The sequence below is a fragment of the Propithecus coquereli genome, unplaced genomic scaffold, assembly GCF_000956105.1.
Source record: "Propithecus coquereli isolate 6110/MARCELLA unplaced genomic scaffold, Pcoq_1.0 Scaffold5, whole genome shotgun sequence".
Taxonomy (NCBI): Eukaryota; Metazoa; Chordata; class Mammalia; order Primates; family Indriidae; genus Propithecus; species Propithecus coquereli.
The window spans coordinates 10,500,043-10,522,551 of NW_012150840.1; the positions used below are offsets into that span (position 1 = coordinate 10,500,043).

General features: G+C 43.1%; 1 protein-coding gene across 5 annotated transcripts in view; it reads right to left on the bottom strand.

Moving 5' to 3' along the window:
- Window positions 1–22,509, bottom strand: part of SLC8A3 (solute carrier family 8 (sodium/calcium exchanger), member 3) — a 137,169-nt gene that overhangs the window by 35,298 nt on the left and 79,362 nt on the right. The gene's annotated exons all lie outside the window — the stretch shown is intronic.

Consider the following 22,509-nt stretch of genomic DNA (forward strand, 5'->3'; position numbering starts at 1 on the left):
CAGTAGACAACTGTTTCCTACCCCTCCTTTCTATCCTTGACCCCTTCCTTGGACCCATCCTCCATCCCGGCTGCCAGTTATCCTTTGGATGCTTCTAGCTGTCACGCCCTAGGTTTTAGGCTCCATGCTGGAAGTGTTGAGACTCAGACTATATTTAGATGCCTCAGCTCTTTTATTTTTTTACACTGCTGTGTTGCTATGGTGATGGTGGAGAGGGGAGAGGGAGGACAGCTTGGAAGGAAGGATGGAGCTCAGCCATGAGGACCAGTGGCTCTGACCATGGACTGTTCCTGGTAAGCTGGTGGTCTCCAAGGAGACTCACCTGTGCATTCCATCAGGAGATGCTGCAAGGAGATAGGAGGACGTGCTGCCTAGTAAAGGCTCTCAAGAAAAGGGGCTACAAAGAGGACTGATAGCTGAAAACTGTTCACTCCACTAGTCCAGATACAGCCCTAACTCCTGGAGCCTTCATCAAGTGGCTTCTCTAGCAATCAGGTCAGGAGACAGCAGCCAATGGGGTAGGGTGGAGGAATGACATCAGTTATGTTGGAGTTCAGAAGATGCTCAGACAAGACTCCTTCCCGGGAAGAAAGTCCCGTCTCCATGCCATGGCCCAGGCTTGTCATGGATTTAGTCCACAGGGAAACCAAAGTCACATAAGGGCAAAAAAGGGGAAAAGGCGCCTTTGTGTGCAGAACTCCATATACTTGCTGGATTTGAATGTGGGCACAGCAGGCTCCAAGCTAAGGATAAAAACTTGCACTGGAGAATGATCCAGCGTTCCTAAAGCTGTTACTCACACATCATTTCGCTGGGTCTTCAAAATGGCCTGGTGAAGTAGGATTATCTTTACATGAGGAGATGACACAGATAGGTTGGAAACTTGCCCAATGTCACACAGCTGATAAATAGCAGAGTGGGGAATTGAACTCAGGCCACTTGGACTCCAAATCTAATGTTCTTTCCAGTATACCAAAGACTACCAAAAACAATTTTTTAAAACTGAAGAAAATTTATGGGAAGAAGAAAGCCTACAGCGAAATATAACCAAACAAGGCAGACAGAAGCAGAGCTGCTGCAGTCGAAGCGACGGGTCTCTCTTGGACAACCCTCCTCCCATTTCATCTGCAGGAAGAGAGAGTTCTAGGCAGCTCTTCTCCACATGTGGTGGTCCAAGTTCACATATTAGAAACACCTGGAGTAACCATAAAAGTGCCAATTCCAGGTCCTGGTCCCAGATTCTGACGCAGTAGATATGGGGTTGTTTGCATTTGAACAAACACCCAGGAGACTCTGATCAATACTAATTTAACTGGAACTAGCAACTCTTGACTCAGAAAATTGGGAGATGGAACATAATTGCATGGCCTCTCTTTTCCTATCTAATTTCTCAAGCTCATTTTTAGCAGTCAGAAGTCAGACATCCCCAACAATCAGGCTGGATTGTTTTGTGAAGTGTTCCAACTGCCCTCTGGGCCTCCGTCAGTGGCTGAGCCCTGGGCTCTAGTCTACGAAGGGAAGGTTGTCAGGGTCCAGATGCAGCCACAGCCATTGTCTGACCTTGGTGGGATCATTGTTGTGCCTAACGGAGTGGATGTCTGTACAAGGAGGCTCTCAGTGGAGGGCAGGGAGGAAGGACACCACATGCAAGAGCACAGAAGGGATGTTTATCACATGAAAAGTCCCAAAGAAGCATGTGAGATTGGGACTGAAAATATATTTATTGGCCAAGCACAAAGTCTGGAAAATTATGCAGGGAAATGAATGCTTGATTTCTCATGCATCAAAGGGTTGAAAGAATCTTATAACAAAGGAAGGAGGTTCTGAAGGTGCTGTTAAAGATAGAAGTCAGGGTTGGGCTAAGATTTTTAGCTCCTCTAAACTCTGAAGATCTTGGGATGTTCCCCTCTTTATAATAATAGCTTCTTATGGACCACGCATTGTGCTTTACACAATAATTCATTTAACCCTTCCCAGAACCCTATGAGGTACTATTAGCATTTCTATTTTGCAGATGAGAAAACTGAGGCTGTTAGAAGTTAAGTAATTTTGCCCAGAGTCACCTGGCTAGGAGGTGATGCAACCAGGATTTGAGCCCAGTGGTCTGATTCCAGGACCTATGCATACTCTTACCTAAAACTGATGCATGGAATAAGGGTAAATAGTCCAACTAAGTTCCCAGGATGAGATTTTTTAAAAATACATCAAATTATTTCAAAAATTTTGGGGGGGGATGACCCTACTTTAGCTGATGCTTTTGGGTAATCCAGCACCAGATAGGTGAAGGAATGTCTCCAAGAGGGTTATTTTCCCAATTTTTTCCTTTGCTGCTTCCTGCTCTTTCAGTAGATTGCATTTTTTTCTATTTTTTTTACGAAATTCTATTAAAACATCCATAACAACAAAGGACCACAGTATATTTATTATGTAAGCCCTGCCTCCAAGGCAAAGCTAAGATCCCATCTCCTCCAGAAACCTTCCCTGGTGACTCAGGCCCTTTCCCTCCTCCAAACCTGGTCTTATTTCCAGTCTGTAGCTACCATCAGGCACCCAGCGCCCACAGCTTCTGTCTTCACTCATCCTCACTGTCCTGTGAACCCCGTTGGGGCAGGACCATGTCAGGCACCTCCCTGTTTCTCCAGCGCTCGGCAGAGTGAGGTTAACTTAAGCCATGGAGCATTCCATATGGGGTCAATAAGTTGAACCAAAGGGAAATTAAATTGAAGGAGACCAAGGAGTTGTGGCACAGAGGGAGGTGAGAATGGGCAGCCCAAATTCACCAGCATTCTGAGTAATTTCAATACTGGTGGAAATGCTCTTGAATATATTCATTTTTTCCCCATTTGTACCAATTTTCTGGGGTCAAAACTTACCCTTCTTGCCTGCCTATGAGCCTTACCTAGGAATTCTGAAGGTAACAAGATCAGTGTATGAAGATGGGCCATTTCAGTGGTCCAGGTGTATTACAATATGGGAGAGAAGTTAAGAGCAGAGATCTTGTAGTCAGACTGCCCCATATTTAAGTCATGACTCTCCCACTTATAGCTGAATAACACAGGGAAAATCACTTTTTTAAGCCTCTGTTTTCTCACCTGTGAAAGGATGATGTGAGAATTAAGTGAGATACCCTCCTGCAAATTTCTTAGCATAAATTACTGAATATATACTCATTGCTGTTGTGATTGTTGACAACACTACTGCCATTAATCCCTGAATCTGTTTTAACTAAAAGATCCTGAATAAGATCACAGCATTTGGTTACTTTCCAAGACGGAGGTGGTACCTCCTCTGCTTAGACATCTTTATTTCACAAACTTTTCTATTCTGTTTCCTAGAAGTGGCTATTAAGAGTAGTTTCAATGCTTCTTGTTGTCAACCTTCTCGGGCTGGAGGATAGAAACTCTGTGAGTGGGTGGTTATCTTATCTTTTCACCCTGCTGGTCATTATTCAGCCAAGCTGAACACATTTCTGCCTTTTCATTTTTTCCTCACACTCTGTCTCGTCAAGTTTCTAAAGAAGCAAACTTGTCACTGAAGCGATCAGAAGAATACTTAGCATTTTCCTCACATGCACACACTTTCAAAGTACTTTTCCATCTCTCTCCGACGTTCAGTCTCTAGAGGGGATGTGTGACCAGGAACATGGCAGTAAAAGAGGGGAAAATGGAATATTTTCTCGAATTGCTATATGCCTAATGGGGATTCAGAAAATATTGGAAGAGGAGAAATGGAGCTGGGGAGAGAGATCAGGGACCTGTCTCGGCTCAGAAAACTGGATTACAGGGTCTGAAGAGGTCTAGGTCTCCAGATTCCTAGAATTCTGTTTCCAAAATGACATTTGCAATTTTTGACATGGGGGACAGAGCGGTGGAGGTGTCAAGAACAATGATGGAAGAAGATGCCTAGGGAATGTTTACATGCTGTTTATAAGGTAGATGATGGAAGGGAAGATATGGCTAGACAAACTGTGGTAGGGGCAGGATGGGAAAAGGTGAATGCCTTCTTGACTTCAGAAGTTCCATTCCATCTACAGCCATACCACCCTGAACGTGCCCAATCTTGTCTGATCTCAGAAGCTAAGCAGGGTTGGGCCTGGTTAGTACTTGGATGGGAGAAATTACATTCCACCTAACAAATGGCTGACGAATTTCCATGGGCAAAGCATGTGATTGGCATTAGGAGCTAAAGGAGTTAAAAAGATGAATAATACATTATTCTTTACCTCAAAGAGCTTGGCATAATATGGAAAAATATTTAGAAACAGTAACCTAGAACACTTCATGGCCAAATTCACAGCCTACAGATCCCTGTCTGTGGAAATTTCTCCTGAGCTCTAGTCTTGGGAAGGGGAGTAGACTGGCACCCCATTTTCCATGCACACTAAAACAAAACACACCAACATATAGTAATAGTGCAACTACTAATTATTATTATTTATTAATAATAAACACATACAAGCAGATTATAATTTCCTCTTTCCTTCCACACATTCTCCTTGGACTCTATTGGTGTTGATATGAAGGTGAAACATTGGCCTTATTTCTCCTGGATAGCAATGTTTGTAGTTCATGTTGGTGACTAATTAATGTGATGCCCCCAAGGCCCTTCTCTTACCTTTAACCTGACCCACCTCCCCACCTGCATTGAGCCACATTAACTGAATCCATACAATATGCCCAGTACTGTTGGGCACCTAATGAATGGCAGGCCTAGTAATAAGATGCTATGCTATGCAGAGATGAGCAGAACAGTTTCCCAGCTCTTCAAGAATTCACAGTCTAATGGGGAAGGTGGACATGTAAGCCAATATTTATACTGTAAACTCTGTTTGGTTTATGAAGCTGGGAGGGACCTCAAAGACTTTGAAGTTTCTCTATGTCCTATGCCACACATTATTTAATAAAATAACAGCTAATCCTTACATATCATTTAATATGCTGCAGGCACTGTTATAAGTGGTTTACATGTATTAACTCATCCCATCTCCACAACCCAATAGGGTAGGAACTATTATTACCCCTCTTTTACAAATGATAAAACTGAGGCACAGGGAGGTTAAGCCACTTGTCTAAGATCACGCAGCTAATAAATGACAGAGACAGAATTTGAACTGAGGTCTAGCTGCATGGTCCATGTCCTTAACCCCTATACTATATGGCCTTTCAAATGAGATAGTAAAAATTGCTTTTCAATGAAACAGAAGGAGTTGTGGCCTCTCTCATCACCTCCAGGTCTCTCTGGCTTCTTTACAGTCAGTGTTGGTTGAGTGTTCCTTACATGCCAGGCACTGTGCTAAGTGCTTTCAACACATGTCCTTTAACTCTCATTACAACTCCATGAGGCAGGTACTAGCTTTGCCTCCATTTTACAGAGAAGGGAACTGAGTATCAGAGAGATTCAATACAAGGTCCAAAGTTGCACAGAGATGTGAGATGAAACCAGGATTCCGGCCCAGCTTAGCCTGATTCCAAGCCCAAAGCCTTCCCTTGACCTGCATTTTCTCTTCCTGTATAATGGGTTATTTTTGCTGGAATCTTAGGAACAGTAGGATAAGTATTTCTAGTTTCCTCAGCTAAGGCCAGACATGCCACACCCTCTGCTATGGGAATGTGCTTGTATCCACCTCTTGCTGAAATGAATCAGATTCCATAAACCAGGCACCCTATGACCGGGGGCCAGTGCTGAGTTTGGAGAGCTGAAAGGAAGGAGAGGCGGGTATCCATAGAGGAGCCCCTTGTAATCCCAGGCCCTGAGTGACTGGAGCCTGGGGGTTGGTGCTGATGTCACTTTCCATAGGTACAGCTCTCCAAAGCACAGGCCTATTATCTTTGATGATTATCCAAGAAAACAGAAATTCTCAAGAATCTCCAGCCATCCAAGACATTTTTTAAATGGCTACAATTTCCCAAAGGGAAAAACAATTCAAGATCATTCCTATCTCCATATGTCCCGGCCAAAGTCCAGACTAGAGTATTATTAGGATAGCCAACATAAAAATGAGAAAAGAAAGACAGTTGAATGCGAAGAATAAAGAAGAGCAGACAGGCAGATGGTGTTCTGAGGGAGTGGGGCCTTCCTGAGGAAGCTCTCGGGCTGCTGTGCGACTTCCATTCATCTCTTCCAACTTCCTGGAACACTGGCCACTGACGTGCATTATCTGGCTATTGGTGGCTCAGCAGTCATATAAACACTGCTCATCAAGGGCCACAGGGACTTGTGTCCAACAGGTTTAGACACTTGCCATTTGATCTCATGTATCTTCCTTTTTTTTTCAATGCTCTGCTATTAAAAAAAAACTTGAAAGCTACAATCTCCTCTTTTCCCTGTCTTTAAGCAGTTACTCTCTATCAAATACTCAAATCCATTTTCTGGAGGTACAGAAAACTCACTTGGGCTGCTATTCACAATTTTAGCTCTTAGGCAAATCAAACAAATTCAAAACAATTGCTACAAGAGAACCATAAAGAAAAAAAAATTCAGATCCATCTCTCACATGCTTTTGCTTCATGGAATTAGAGCTTCATGTACCATCTGTCATTTCTACTTTATAAAAGACATACATGGACCAGAAGTTTTCAGCCCATGTTAAATAGGAAATTAACTATCCAGTATGCCAAATATTCATGGTGCATCTATACATACAAGGAACTGTGCTGGAAATTGACAAAGTATAAATCGGGTTCTCTATCTACCAAGAGACTGCAATATATGTGCATAGTAGGTAGTATTTAATAGTTACAGAACAGGGGCTACAGCAAGTGTGCAGTCAATGGACAGAATGATCACTCAGTAAGTATTAAACTGTTCTTGGAAGGGCTGGGATGGAGCAGGTCATTAAGAACACGAAGGTTCAGGGAGCTGAGATGAGGAGGTTGAGAGAAGATTATGAACAGTGAGGCACTGAAACAGGAAGGTATTAATACATTCAGCAGACAATGGATAGACCCATGTGGCCAGAGCAGAAGAGTTGTGGGAGCAAGTAAAGAGATATAAATCTGGTTGGTGATATTCTGAGAACTAACAAAGCCTCTTATCTAGATAGGAGTTGCGCAGGAATAGAATTCATCTAGGTAGGTTTTCTGCGGAAGCCAGTGCCCACCCATCTCCTGTGCATACCGCTGTTCCCTTCCTAAGGATTGTTGTAGAAGCAAATCCTGCAGAGCAGTGTCAGCTGCGATAATTCCATCCTCCCTGCTCCCCTCAGGAAATGGCTCCTTCCCCATCAGGCTATAAACCTCTCTCCTGCTGCTCCTGCCACTGTCTTCTGACGTCTGAGTCACTTGACTCAACATCGAAGCCTTTGGTACCTGGCTTACAGGCTTATAGTCTTCCTGCCAGTGTCCTGGGGGTGTTAGTGGCCCAAGATGACTAATTAAAAATTCTTGGCCCTCAGTCCCCTGACCTTTTCACTTTTAATGACCTTCACCCCACTTCAACTATCCACTCTCAAGTCTACACCCTTGCTATCAAATTGAGACATCCCATAGCTGAGCTTCTTATCTTCTGTATCAAAGCTGCTGCTCCTCCTTTAATCCCATGTCCATGGATCGCACCACCGTCCGTTCATTCCTGCGTGCTGACTCCCTGTCCTGATTACTCCTACTCCCAATCAGGCACCAGACCCTGTTGTTTTTACCTGCTTATATCTTATGAATACATTTTCTACTTTTCATTCCCTGCTAACGCTCTCATTTCTTGGCCACTGTTGCCTCTGGCTTGGATTCTGGTAACAGTTCCCTAACTCATCTTCCAGACTGGATTCATGCCCATTTAACTTTATTCTCCCAACATCGCTGTAGTTGTCTGTTCAAGTTGCAGATCTCATCCTGCTCTTCCTTCCCTCCAAATTTCTCAATGGTTCTTTACTGTCTTCCAGATTTCTTAGCATCCTGTAAAAGGCCTTTTTCTGGAATGCTGTTCCTTGCTGTCTTTCTTGCCCAGTTCCCGCACATCCTCCAGCTCTGTCACCACCTTCCTTGAGACACTTCTCCCAACTTCCTTAGACTCGTGTGATGAGCCTCTCACATCCTCCCACATCATCCTCTGCTTGCCTCTGCGATGACTCTTAACATACCCGATGGAGATTGCTTGTTTACAAGACCACCTCTGGCAACAAGAATCATTTCCGAAACATAACAGGAGCTCGTAAACGCTTATGAAATGAATGAATTAAAAGAGATGCAAGAGAAAAACATTTTGCATGCAAAAATGGGAAGTAAGACAAAGTGAAAGATAAATTTAAGGCTTTACACTGGGCAAATGAGGTGGGGATTGTGAAGCAATGGACTGAAAAAGGGACTTCCAGAAGAGGAGAAGAAACTGGTTTTAGAAATGACCCTTTCAATTTGGGCATGCTGACTTGGAGGATGATTAGATATGCGGCAATAGAACCCGGGAAACACACGTTTGGGATGTATACACAAAGAAATATATACCTTTGAGTCCATCTGCATAGATGATGTCTTTAATATAGATTGTGTGGCTTTATCAATCAATCAAGCCATTGTGATTCTGTTTTCTGCTTTCATGCAGCATTTTGCTTGTTTTTCAATTGGCTTCTACATTTTTCCCCAGAAGATATTTCTTTGATCAACACATTGGCTATCTATTGATTCCTACATTTCTATTCATGTAAAGAGAAAGGAGCAGAAGACCAAGCCTTCTATATAGGTAGGAAGTTTTACTAATTATCCAGATAATTAAGGTCTAAATGAGGTTTTTTCCTTAATTTTCTGAACAATTGTTTTCATTGTTTCTGGTTTTAAAGATTTGCTGGGGATATTTTTCTCCTTTAACTACTCTCTCTCTCTCTCCCTCTCTCTCTTTTTTTTTACACATTTTGTTAACTCCAGATGTTAATTACCTCATCACATAGTCAAGCCACTGTGACTTGTTTGCTGTTTTATGCAGTGTGATGCTTGTTCTTCTATTGGCTTCTACTGTTTTCCCCCAAAGGGTAATTCCTTTGATCAGCGTATTGTCTGGCTATTGATCCATACATGTTTTACCAGAAATATTCTGGCTTGCTCTCCCTCCTGCCTCCTCTAAGTTGATTTTCCATAAGAAATTCTGTGTTCTGAATTTTCTTTTCCTCCATTCCCAGTGAATATTTGTGGATGCTTAAACATATCACAAAATACATGCACATCCTTCTGCCTACTTGTCAATTTCAAAAGCTAAGTTCCTGTTAGTACAATAGATAAAAGTACAGTGCATTGGCACTTCACAGGGGTTACACTTTACCCCTCGAAGTCAAAATCAGCCAGCATTTTCCTAATTGAGGCATAAAGGTTTGATTTAGTGAAATCACAATTATCTTTCAGGGTTGAAATGTAAACACAAGAGCACTTCATAATTCTAATAATGTTCTTTCCTGCTAAGGCAAGAACCTTTGATTATTTGGAGGAAACTGTATATTGTGGTTCTTACTCGAATAAGTTAAATATACTGCATTTCTGATTCTTATAGAATTACTGCAATATGTCCCTGATGAATCTGTATAGCTGCAAGCAGATCTGCTGAAGTGTGAAACTGCATCCCAGTTGTGCGAGCTGCCCTGGTGCAATCTGTAAACCTCTAGGTGTAGCAAAACATTCCTTTGCTCTAGGAAGTAGTTCTTAGCCTTTTGAGGGGATTACAAACTGCTTTATAATTCAGGTGCCTCTTACCAGAAAAATGCACATGCTCACACACAATATTTTGTGTAAAATTTTGGGGGGTTCACAGACCCTAGAAAACCCACTCATTGATCCTCTAAAGATCCATGAACTCCAGGTCGATAATCCTTGGACCAGGGTCTAAAGATCAATTGTTGATGGGTGAGGGAGTTCATGAACCTCAGGATATAAAGAAAACAACTGCAATGAAAATGTGAACCACTGGGCAGTAGCTACACCCCCCAGCAGGAGAAGCATGGCCTGTGTACAATCAAGCCCAGCGTGGCACTGAGTGGGCTGCCATCTTCCCTTTTGTGGGATCTCAAATTTCCTACTCATCCTATTATGAGATTTAATTTTATGGCAGCAGAGCTCTGATTTTATGATGGAAATAAACACAAAATAGCTTCTTTTTTATTAAAAAAAAATTTGCCTTATGATCATTTCAGCTAAAACAAACCAGTTTTTTAGCAGGAGGGAGGAGTGGGGAAGATGAGGCTCTTGTGTTAAAGGCGCTGCTCTCGTTGCCTCCCCTCCCTCCCTTCCTTCCAACAGACCCTAGCTCTTCACTGTCTCTGATATCTTATACTCCCTTGACTCCTACTCCCCTTTATTAGGTCTCATTTCATTTTCTTGAAGCTGGCACCTGAAAATCCTATATCAGTTCCAATCTTTCAAATGTATACTATTTTTCTCATTCCACATTGCTTTGCACACGTCTGGTTTCAGAGCCACACACCATTCTCTTGAATCCTAATGGGCAGCTTGATGCTTTTGATCATTTGAATCACCATCTCCTATGCTCTTTTTTTAACTTGAGGCAACATAATCTTCCTCCTTCAATACTTTCTTCAAACTTAACTGATCTTTGATTTTTTCAAAGTCATGTTTAAAAGCGTGACCTGAAGGATGCGCCAGCTTGATAACCATGAATTACAAACCACACTGTGATCTATTTTGCCTATCTCACCATCATCCTCATAACAGCATTTACGGAGATTTTATATGTACAGGGAAGCTCATTAGTTACTGGGACAATATGAGATTTTTCTCTCCCTTCCCAAAGGAAAATCCTCTAAAAGGTCATCATGTCATGAACATACAGTTCTGAGGCCAACAGTTCTCCCCATGTTACATCCTATCCAATCCTTACAGCCTATGCTTTGTTCAGGTTGTCCTTTGATTCTATTTTAAAGCAATCCTTTCTGGGTTCTGAGATCCTAACTCCACAACTATTTTCAAAGGACTTTCATTCTTCTATCCTTAACATCAGGGCCTTGTCACCTTTCCTCTTGGCCTGCAACAGTACTGAGCTACTTGCCTTTCCCAGGTGCTCACAGGCTTCTGCATTTTTGCTAATGTGATTGTTTCCATCTGGAATGCTCTTCCTGCCTTTGCACAGCTCATGACTCCCAGTCACTCTTGGAGAGTGTGCAAGTGCCCCTCAGCTCCCCTGTGAGGTTTTCCTGATGCCTCTCCTGACCCCAGTCCAGACCCACATGGACGCCCCTCCTTGGGGTCCTCGGGGTTCTCGTGTTGCACATGGTGCTGTACTGCAGCTGCTGGCTTACTTGTCCATGCCCGCGCCTTCCGCTAGACTGAAAGCTGCTCAAGGTCAGGGACTGGGTATCATTTATCACCTGGAGTATCAACCTCCTTCCTCCACTCTCCTGATTTGGAGCATGTTCATTCCTCCAGCTCTAACCATGTGGTTCAAATGGGACCTGCCATCTTTTTACATATCCTGTCTCTCCCACAGAGTGGATGATCTAAGCATTCCCTGACACAAGAGGGACAATCCATCTCCAGTGTCAAAGCTGAAGATGTGGCCTGATGGCTGCCTGTGGCTATGTCTCCAGCCTGGTGGAAGGAGCCAATCTGAGGGAAAAAAAGCCGGCATGAAAGAAGAAAGAATGAATCCTGGAGACATCTGAATTCCTGGTTTTGGTCATCCCTGCGACTTTCCTTCTCATGCTTTGCTTATGTAAGCCAACAAATCCCCCTTTCTCCAAAGAAAATTCTAGTTGGGTCTCTGCCATTTGCAACCTCTTGAATAACACTGACTATCTTATCCACATCTCTGCCTCCAGCAGCTGACTCAGCATTTGGCATTCAATACATGCTTCATAAGCTTAGCCACTGTTAGCTCGAAGCCTGAAATCATTTTTGTTGTAATGTGAAACAGGGATTGAGGTGAGTGTGAACACGTGTCATACTGTGATGGACATATGAGGGTCACACCTTCGAGCTGTGTAGTAAAGTACTAGGTCCACACACATTCGGAGCATCTATTTGGGTCTGGGTTTGTTCTGTTGGTATTTGGTCAACTATCCTACAGAAGTGTTGGCTATTTCTTACCTAAACAAAAACAATTAGCTCTCCTGGAGGATATCCCTGCAAGACAACATGAAGGAGACCGCGGCATGCATACTCAGTGATGGACTATTTGCTTGTCCAATGGCTTTCTATTTGTGTGGCGCACAGAGCATTGGATGTGGGAGATGAAACAGCTGAGATGGACACCGTTGACCAGCTGTGCAGCCCTGGGAAAGCAACTTCACTTCTTTGGGCCCTGCTTTCCCCTTTTGCCAAGTGGAGAGAGGAACACCTGTCTCACATACCTCACAGGACTGTTGAGAGGACAAGATGAGAAAACACATATGGCAGCACTTTGTTGTTGTCAAATCCTTTCTCGGAGAATCATGTTCGGCCCTTTTCTAAACACAGAGGCCACTGCAGGGCTGATGGGTCTGCTTTCATAAACACGTGGCCTAAGACAGGGTCGGTGCTTCAAGAGCTGGTCTCATGCACCTTCGTCAAGGAGCTGAGGTAGCCTTCCCAAGGCTGACTTCACTTTCTGTTTTCTATCCTCCTGGCTCAGTTGTCAAACAAAGCTTCTGGACAATTCCCTCTCTGACACAGCTCAGAAGGACTCTCAGCTCAGCCTTTGGTCATGAAACTGGATTCTGAGTCTCCTATCTGTCCTGTCCCTTGGAATACACCCCCTGGTGCCTAGCTAATGAGTTGGGCTGAACCTTGGTGAAACCTGACAGACTGTTCCTCCACGGGCTCCCCCCAGCTTGCGCAATGTCCAGGAGGTTTCCGTAGAACACAGCCGGCCCTGTACAAGACCAGATGATGACAGCTGGCCAGATGGTGGGGGCCAGATGGGCAAGTTGCCTGGGAGTTTCTGACTCTGCTTCCTTCCTTGCTTTCCTTTGCATAAGTAGCTTCCAGCAGCGTCCTAGTCTGGTAGACTGGAAAGGGACATCTTCGACATCAAGACCATGGCCTCCCCTCCAATGGGAGGCAGTTTAAGACAGAGGCTTTGGAGACTTGGGTTCAAATCCCAGCTCTGCAGCCACTGACCTGTGGAAACTAGCACATGGAACACAACCTTGCTGGGTCAGATTCCCTATCTATGAAATGGGGATAATAAATTGCAAGAATGCCTGACAGGTAACTGCCTGGTACACAGTAGGTGCTTAATAAATGTCAGTTTCCTTTCCTATCCTTCAATTATAAAACAAACAGTTCCCATCATTGGAAGATCTTATATTTCTGGAAGAAACTTGCATGTACAATTTGAATCAACAACAAAAAACATTTTAGAAAGAAATCTTGGGGAAAAAAATACACTTCCTTATCTCCCCAACCTGGGGAGACCTAAATTCTGAGTTCTGCATTCCCTTAAAGAGAACACAGCATGAGCTGTACTTCTTCTGTGGCACGGGCCACTGGGGGAGGAGGGGAGCTCAGTTTGTCAGCTTTGCTCAGGGTGAAGACACGCTGTCCCCACTGCTGTTGGTGGGGAGCAGGCACCCCCAGAGCTCTGAGCTGAGGACAGCTCAGCACAGCCCTGGGGGCTGGTGGCCTGTGACAGCAACAAAGATAATTCGTATCTGCAGGGGCTACTTACATTTTCAAAGCGCTTTCTCTTCTTTTATCTGTTTTTCCCCTACAATATCCATGTGAGATGAGTGTTATCATTCCCATCTGACAGACAAGGAAATGAAGCAGAAAGCAGGAACATTGCAAGTGACTAAAGCACAGGCTCTCAGGAATCAGACACAGAGCTGTGTCCACATCCTGGCTCAGCTGTGTGATCTTGGACTAGCTGCATACCCTCTGAGCCTCAATTTTCTCATCTGTAATATGGGTCCAAAAGCACCTACCCTGTAGGGATGTTGTGAGGCTTATGAGGGCTTGTCACGTGGTAGAAAGAATATAAGCTTTGGAGACTGGTATTCAAATCCAGGTGCACTTGGTGTTAGCTCCTGCAGGGCACCATGAGACAGAGTAGCAAATAGCTGGTCCCAAGACCCAGAGTCTGAGCTCTTCCAGAATTTCACTTTGGATGCTTTTGTCCTGGTGCTCTTGACCTGAGTCTTCCTAAGACGGCCCAAGGAGCCCCTGGCCAGCCGGTGGTCTGAGTGGGCTGTGGCACAAAGTAGAGAAATCACACTGCTCATAAAGATCAGATAGCATGTCTAGGACCTCGCACTACACAAAGGCCAGAGACTAGATCCCAGCCAAGTGCATTCTGTGCCTCAGTTTCTCCGTATGTGAAAAGGACATGACTTATTTCTGTCTCGATCTTTTAAATTGTCACTCTGACTATGACAACTGCTTCCTTCCCGGCCTCCTTGCTGTTCATAGGCCCGGCTGCCGTGTCTTCATTCCATTTCCATGCCTTTCGGCTGGGCCCCTGACCCAAGATTTTTCCCTGGAATGTGGAGTTTTAAGGATGCTACGGCTGCCTGAAAAGAGGCTATGCAAACTTGGGAGGGTCGATGCAAGTTTTTCCATGTACATGATCAAGCAACAAATAGTCTGAAATGAGAGAGAGAAATGAGACAGAGACGCAGAGACGCAGGTAAGAAACCATTTGCTGCCAGGGGAAAGACAAGGAGGCAACTTCCTAGTTCTTGTTTTCAGCGCATCATAAGGCCTGTTTGTCCTTCTTTGAGTTCTGCATTCAACTTTAAAAAAAATATATAAGCTGGCTTTAGTGGGTTTCTGCTTTTTATAACCAAAAGAAAGAGACACAGATACCGCTCCTCCTGCCCTTGGATGGGCTGCATCACTGATGAAATCTCCATCACTGTCTGCTCCTAGTGGCGTCCAATAGTCACAGCACCCGGGCAAGTCCTTGGACTTTAGAGGCTATCACTGAACACAAGCCATTAGCAATGAACAATAAGGTCAATGTCACTCCAGGACAGTCGGTCTCTGCTTTACTGTGCAAGAAGATTTCAGCTGATATATCTCAAACTCTCCCTTGGATGTTTTCAAGTGGGAAGTCATATGGAGCGGTGATTAAGAGACAGGGTCAGACTGCCCAGTTCTACATCACAGTTCCAACCCCTTACTGTGTGACCTTGAGCAAGTTACTCCATCTCTCTGTGCCTCAGTTTACTCACCTGTAAAATGGGGGTATTTATGGTACTTAGCCATAGGGATATTGTAAAGATCAAGGTATTTTAAAATAACAGACAGATCCTCGATACATGTCCCCTATTATTTCCATGTCACAAACAGACAGAGAATGCATTTAGAGGAGAGGCTGTGGCAGGTGGCGCTGCAGGTGGATTCCGGTTTCATCTTCTTCACTTTGGTTTTTCCAGGGATGAGGAGAGAAGCTGGTAACTTCAGAGAGAACCAAGGCCTTGAAGAGGGGCAGGTGGACAAAGAGATAATCAAAGAGACTGGCGGGCAAACCAGCCTGCCAAGCCAAGTAAGGCCCTCACAGCCATCTACGGGCAAAGTGACTGGAGAGAAATGTGGGAAAATAAATGCTGTCCTGAGAAAGGGGCAGCAGGGCCCAGGGAGAGGCTCCCGCTGCCTGAGGGTGCGAAGGCAGGGAACAATCCTGCAAGCTGTGTTGGGAAGGCACCAGGGCTCAAGGACGACAAGGAAATCGATACAAACCAGCCGGAAATGTGGGAAGAATGGCAATGCAAGAGAGTCAGAAGGAAACTCGTGAAAATCTTGATCGTAAGGATTTTTATGAATTTAGATACCGCCCTCAGAAAACCTTAAAAAAAAAACCCACCTCTTTGAGGATGAATGAAATCCCAGCAGCGCATCTGCAGAATACTTTCAGTTCATCAATACAAAGTTACTAGAAAAGGTTCTGTGCACAGAAAGTTGTTTAAAATGTATGGTGGGCCAACTGCACGTTACTGATCTGGGACTCTAGGGGATTCTCAAGGCCGGTTGCTCGGGGACAAAACCTGGCTCGGCCACTAATTAGCTGGAGGACCTTGAGTGAGTTTCTCATCTTCTCTGTGTCTCAGTTTCCTTGTCTGTAGAATGGAGATGCTTTAAGTGTTTGGTCCATAGAATTAGGGAAAGGAAAAATGAGTTAACATGTAGAACGCCTAAAACACTGTGTGGCATGGTAAAGTCTCAACAAACCTTAGCTATTATCTCTGCCTGTGGTTTTTATCTCTTTACGGGTTATTACACAAGAATACACATGCATGCGCACGCACGCACACACACACACACACGCACACTCCAATGCCAATGCGAGCAACCAACCCAGCTTCCAGAGCTCTCCCCAGAGCAGGGGCAGGTGAGGGCATAGCCTGGCTGAAGAGCAGATGCGACAGTTCTCAGACCCTCAGCAGCCAAGGACACGCTTGGCATCAGGTTCCAGCGCCAGGCATGCTGTATGCCCTCGCTCTGCCACCATCCTCCCTGCCCCATCGTGCCCCTGCGAAGGGAAACCTGTGAGCAGCAGCATTGGTCACACTCCCTGGCTTAAGTGTAACCCTGGCTGGGGCCGACTGAGCTCATGGAAAGGGAGATCAGAGGTTCCTCTGACATGTGACCAGGACAGTTGTCATGGCCTGCGTCCACGAGCTTCCAGTGGGAAGGAGCTAGCTGGGGAGCAGCAGCCACAGCTGCCCCAGAGAAGTGCTCCTTTCTTCCCCCCTTTTGTGAAATCCTCTTCTTCTGAGGTTTTCCTTCTCTTCCTGCTTTTTCTTTTTTAATCTTCTCTCTGACCATACAGTCCCCTCCCCCTTCCCTAGTCTCTATCTCATTACGCAACTGCACGGGCTAAAAATACTTCTGGCAGCCGTGATCAAACCCAAACTGAGCAAGATGCAGATTTAATGAGGCTTCCATGGAAACAAGGTTCCTTTTGCCAGGCAGAAGAATGTGTCTGCTCCAGAGAAAGGGAGCAGGCAGGGAAGCACGCGGAGAGGAGACGCAGGTTTTGGGTAGACAGGGGCAATGAGGAGTCACGGGAAGCCTCCTGGCCCAGCATCACTTTCTGGAAGGAGTTCAGCTCACAGCTGGGGGCTGCACCCACTGGGGACAGCCGACTATCCTGGTCAGCAGCATCCTAAAAGCCACACTGTGTGAGCTCGTCAAAGGGAACCACAGCTTCTGCCAGGCTGGAGATAAATATTTACCACTGGAGTCTCTTAAACAGTCAAACACTTAGCAGCTGCAAAAAAGTTTAAATTAAAGCTTAAAAATAAAAAGCTGCTGACTCTGAAGTTTCTGACAGTGCTTTGTTATAACCAAGAAAGTGCAGAGGAGGAAAGTTGAAAAAAGTCAGCCAGATGTGATGACAATTTCTGCCCTGCAGGTTTTCTGTTCACTCCAGGAGGCATTTCCCTGCAGCCGTGTTCTCTGAGCTGCGGGAGGTATGAGGCTACTAAGAGAATCTCGGAGGGAAAGTGGAAACCTTTCAGAACTGTCAGGTGATTACATGACCCCTGATTTCATCTCAGAGCACCTACTGTAATCTTGCTGCCTTTTCCAGGAGCTTTTTCTCATCATTTCCCACTGCAAAAGCACGGAGTTTTCACGCCCTGAGAAGCAATGTGTACTGGTTAAAAAGCAGGACTCAGAAAACTGTGACTCCTAGGCCAGACCCAGGTCAAAGTTGGTCCGTGATCTGTTCATGTAAAGTTTGTAAATTTAAATTGGTTTTTATATTTTTAAAGAGTTGTAAAAGAAAGAAGAGTATGTGATAGAGACTACATGTTGCCCCTAAAGACTGAGATATTTACTATTTTCGCTTTTCAGAAACAGTTTGCTGACCCCTGGCTAAGAGCAAAGACTATGGAATCAGACAGATTTAGGTTCAAATCTTGGCTCCTCCACAGACTAGCTCAATGACTTTATGGAATTTACTTAATCTCTTTGAGTCTCAGTTTTCCCAATTGTAACATTGGGCTAAAGGCACCTATCTCATAGACAATGATGCTAATAGCTTAGCACAGTGTTGGTCACACAAAAGTTCTATAAATGGTGGTTAGCACCACCACTGGGAAGGATGGAAGAGGAAGCTTGAAGAGAAGCAGGAAAATGGCCTAGATTTTTTTTCAAGGATTACTCTGATTGCAAATATTCTAGCCCTTGGTTTGGACTAAGCATCAGATACACATCCTCATGATTAATTCAGGAATTAGAATTCCCAGAGTTTTAAGGCTACAGTGTATTGTGTGTGTGCACAAATCCTGGGCCACAGGGAGTTTGACAAAGCCTCTGATGACAAACACCTAAAGCCAGAATTTGCTGCCCACCTGAATCACTACCTCACAGCATCGTGCTCTACGTCTGGGCCGATTGTGCACCAAGACCTTCTAAATCCAGCGTCAGCATGTTAAGAACCCTGTGCCGATTTACCTACAGTCTTCAGAATGTGGAACGGCAAGAAGGTGGCAAAGAACATGCAGTTAGAAATTAGACAGTCTTGTAATAGTACAAAACCACTCTGGCCTACCTTTTTCTCCTCTTCACCTTTTATTAATGACTGGACAGATAAATGAGTTCAAAAGCCCAGAAGAGACACTCACCCTGCATTCAATTATCCCTTGGAATAAATAACTGTGCTGCTGAGCCAAAGTGGTGCTAGAAGGTAGCGCTGATGAGGTCAAGGTTAAACCTGGATCAGCCACTCAGCTTCGTGTGGTCAAACACTCAGGTGGTGTTTGCAGCCTCAGCCAGTTGTCCTGCGAACATCCACGCTGGTCACAGAAGAGCTAGATGGAGGGTGTAGAGCTCAGCACGTTCACTTCTGCCTGGGACAACAGCATGCAAATGACTGCAGGGTTTCTAGATTGATGGCTGATTTTTGGCATAGTCTCTATTGGCTTTTTCAAAAAGAGACATTAGAATGTTTGAGATGCATCTTTGCAACAAAAAGGCCCAAACAACTTTAAATTTTAATAGGGATGGCAAAGAGCCTCACAAAGCCAAGAATGGAGATGGGGAAACTGCTCAGGGTGGGAATTGACAGGAATGAAACAATTATAAGCCCACATAGAATTTCCTCTGTGCTCACTGATATTTTTTAAGGGCCTAAAAAGCGAACATGATTCCAATCTGAAAAAGTAAAACCCTGTTTCAAAACGAGGATTATACTTTGTACACATTTTCCCCTATAAAGTCAGGGTAGAAAGAACCCAAGAGAATGGGAGACAAAGGGGTCTTCTGGATAGAACAACTGATTAGATGCCGGGAGACTGTTCTAGCCATGTTTCTGCCTCTGGTTGTAGGAGCTTTGGCAAATCATCTGGCTTTTCTGGGTCTCAAAATCTTTATCTGATTATATTTACAATCTTCCTTACAGGGTTTTGTGAGGCTCAGAGGAGCTATGCAGGAAATCCTCTTTGAAAAGTAAAAAAGACTATGTGAATGTAAGGCATTATATTTATTATCAATGATAAAATGAGTAGATCTAAAAGTCAGAGGTTGATTCATTTATTCAACAAGCATGTATTGAGTACCTATTGGGTGCCAGGCACTGATAAATACAGGGGATATGGTGTAAATAAAAGAAATTGGATCTATGTTCTCCTGGATTGTGCATTCTAGAGGGGCAGACAGACATCAAACAAAAACCACATAACTACAATTTAAATAAGTGCTTTGAAGGGTAAAACAAGAGTATGTAATAGGGGGACATAACAGAGACTGGCTGGGCCAGGAATGGCCATCCTCGGGAAATGATGTTTCAGTTGAAACATGAGGATAAGTAGTAGTGAACATGGAAAGAGAGGATAGAGCATTTTTAAGGTGGAAAGAAAAACATGTGCAAAGACCCTGGGGTAGAAGTTCAAGGAAAGAGAAAGGACTAAAAAGACAGTAATGTGGGAGGGAAAAGGTGCAGTAAGGGACTGGAGAAGTAGTTGGGGTTCACATTACATAGGGTTTTAAGATGATGTCATAGATCCCAAAGTTATCCTAAGGGCAATGGAAAGCTACCAAAGGGTTTTGGGCAGGAAGTGACACAACCCAATTTGTATTTTTAAAAAGATACAAGTTGAACTCGTACCTCTGGCCATGACAGAGTAACTGGTACTAGAATTGACCCCCCATATAAAACAACCGTAAAACTGGAAAATGCATTTGAAGAAATCATATTTGGGTATTGAACAACAAGCAGTGCAAAACTGTGATCCTTGAGAGAAAGGAAATACATGAAGCAAGTGGTGCCATTGCTCTGCAATTGTCCAGCCTGTCTTCCTGTCGTGGAGCAGGAAGGTGGAGCCCAAAGACAGTGGCAGTATAGCTGAGCTGAGGAGGCAGAGATAAGAGTTCTGGGTTGTTGAAGTGGATGAAATTTACAGGGTAGGATCCCTGAGAAGAGGAAGGGCGTGAGGACACAGAGGTTTGCATAGGGGGCCTCCAGGTCTTTGGCTGAAGGCTGGGCTGCACAAGTGTAGGCAAGATTCCACAAGGCCCAGCCGAGATCTCTTCCTGTAGTCCTGAGAGCTGGATGACGAACATGGAGGTCAGGCCATGCTGGGAAACATTACAGATCTAGCCCAACCGGAGTGCTGAGACCTGACCATCTCAGGCATTAGGAATGAGTGTGGTAGAAGTAAGGATCATACCATAGAGTAAAAGCCATACCCTAGGATTAAGTTTAAAACTAAAATACACTCATTTTAATAAAGAATAAGATCAAGAACAAAAGGATTGATCAGTAATTTAACTACTTTCAGAACAAAACTCAAAACACTTTAAAGGAAGATGATATAATTGATACTGTTTACATTATTTCATCTCGATGTCTATCAAACAATAAATAATGACTAGACATGTGAAGAAACAGGAAAACGTGACCAATAGGCAAGACAAAAATCACTCAATAGAAAATGACTTCAAGATGACTCAGGTTGAAACTAGATGACAAAGATTTAAAAGCAGCTATAATAAAAATGTTTGAAAACTAAAAAAAAAAAATTCTCATAATGAATGAACAGATGAAGAATTTTAGCAGAGAAATGGATAAAACAAAGGAGCCTAAGAGAAATTCTAGATCTGGTGGGCTTAATATCAGATTGGAAATGGCATAATAAAGGATAAGTGAACTTTAAGATAGACCAAGAGAAATGGTCCAATCTGAAGAACAGAAAGAAAAAAAATTTAAAAAAAAGATACGCCTCAGTGTGATAAGCCTCAGTGATCTGCGGGACAACATTAAGCAGTCTAAACCTATGTTTAATTAAAGTTCTAGGAAGAGAGGAGAGAGAATGAGGAAGAAAAAACATAAAATAATGGTTTAAAATCACTCAAATTTTCCGAAAATTGATTTATAGAGCTTAAAGGCTCAGGGAACACCGAGTAGGATGAATATAAAAACAAACAAACAGAAACACTTAGGCCATCATATTCAAAGTGTTGATGACCATGAATAAAGAAAAATTTTTGAAACTAGCCAAAGAATAATAATACATTATATATAGGGAAAGAGCAAATAATGAATGACCTCTTCATAAACAATAGAGGTCAGACGACAATGGAACCCAAGAGTAAGGGAAAAAACTGCCAGCCTAGATTTCCATGTCCAGTGACAGTACATTTCAAAAATGAAGGCAAAATAAAGACATTTAAAGATAAATGGAAATAGAAAACATGTTGCCAGAAGTCCTGCACTAGAAATGCTAAGGGAAATGACACCAAATGGAAATAGCCCTATAGATAAGATTGAAATAGGTCTACAGATAAGAATGAAAAGAAAGCAGGAATGGTAAATATGTAGGTAAGAATAAAACACTATATGTATTTTTCTACTCATAAAATTTTTTATAACTCACATGAAGGTTTGAAGCAAAAATTATAACACTTCTGTGGATTTTTCAGTGTATGTAGCTATAATATATATGACAACAGTAGCACAAAGGATAGGGGGACACAGATTGCTGCAAGATTCTTATATTTTATGTAAAGTGGTACAATATTATCTCTTAGTTGACTGTAATAAGTCAAGGATACATATTGTTATCCCTAGAGCAACCAACAAAAAATGATCCAAAGAGATATAGCTATAAAGCCAATAGAGGAATTAAAACAGAATACTAAAAAAAAAATTTTAACTTAAAAGAAGGCAATAAATAAGGAACCGAGGAACAACAACAAAAAAGATGGGAGATGTGTCAAATGACAAAATGGTAGACTTAAATCCAACTATATTAATATATTAAATGAAAAGGCAGAAATTGTCAGATACGAGTAAGAATAATTAAGACACAATAAATTACATACTGTCTATAAGACATGCACTTTAAATATAAAGGCACAAATAGGTTAAAAGTAAAATAATGGAAAAATATAAACTATACAAATGGTAAGCATAAAAAAGATGAAGTGGCTATATTAATTATCAGACAAAAAAGACTTCCAGACAAGAATTTTTACCAGAGATAAAGAAGGACATTTCATAAATGATAAAAAAATCAATTCATCAGGAAGATACAGCAATTGTAAATGTATGTGTGTCTAATAACAGAGTTTCAAATTCCGTGAAGCCAAACTGACAGAACTAAAGAGAGAAATAGCCAAATCCACGATCATAGATGTAGATATTTAACATCCTTGT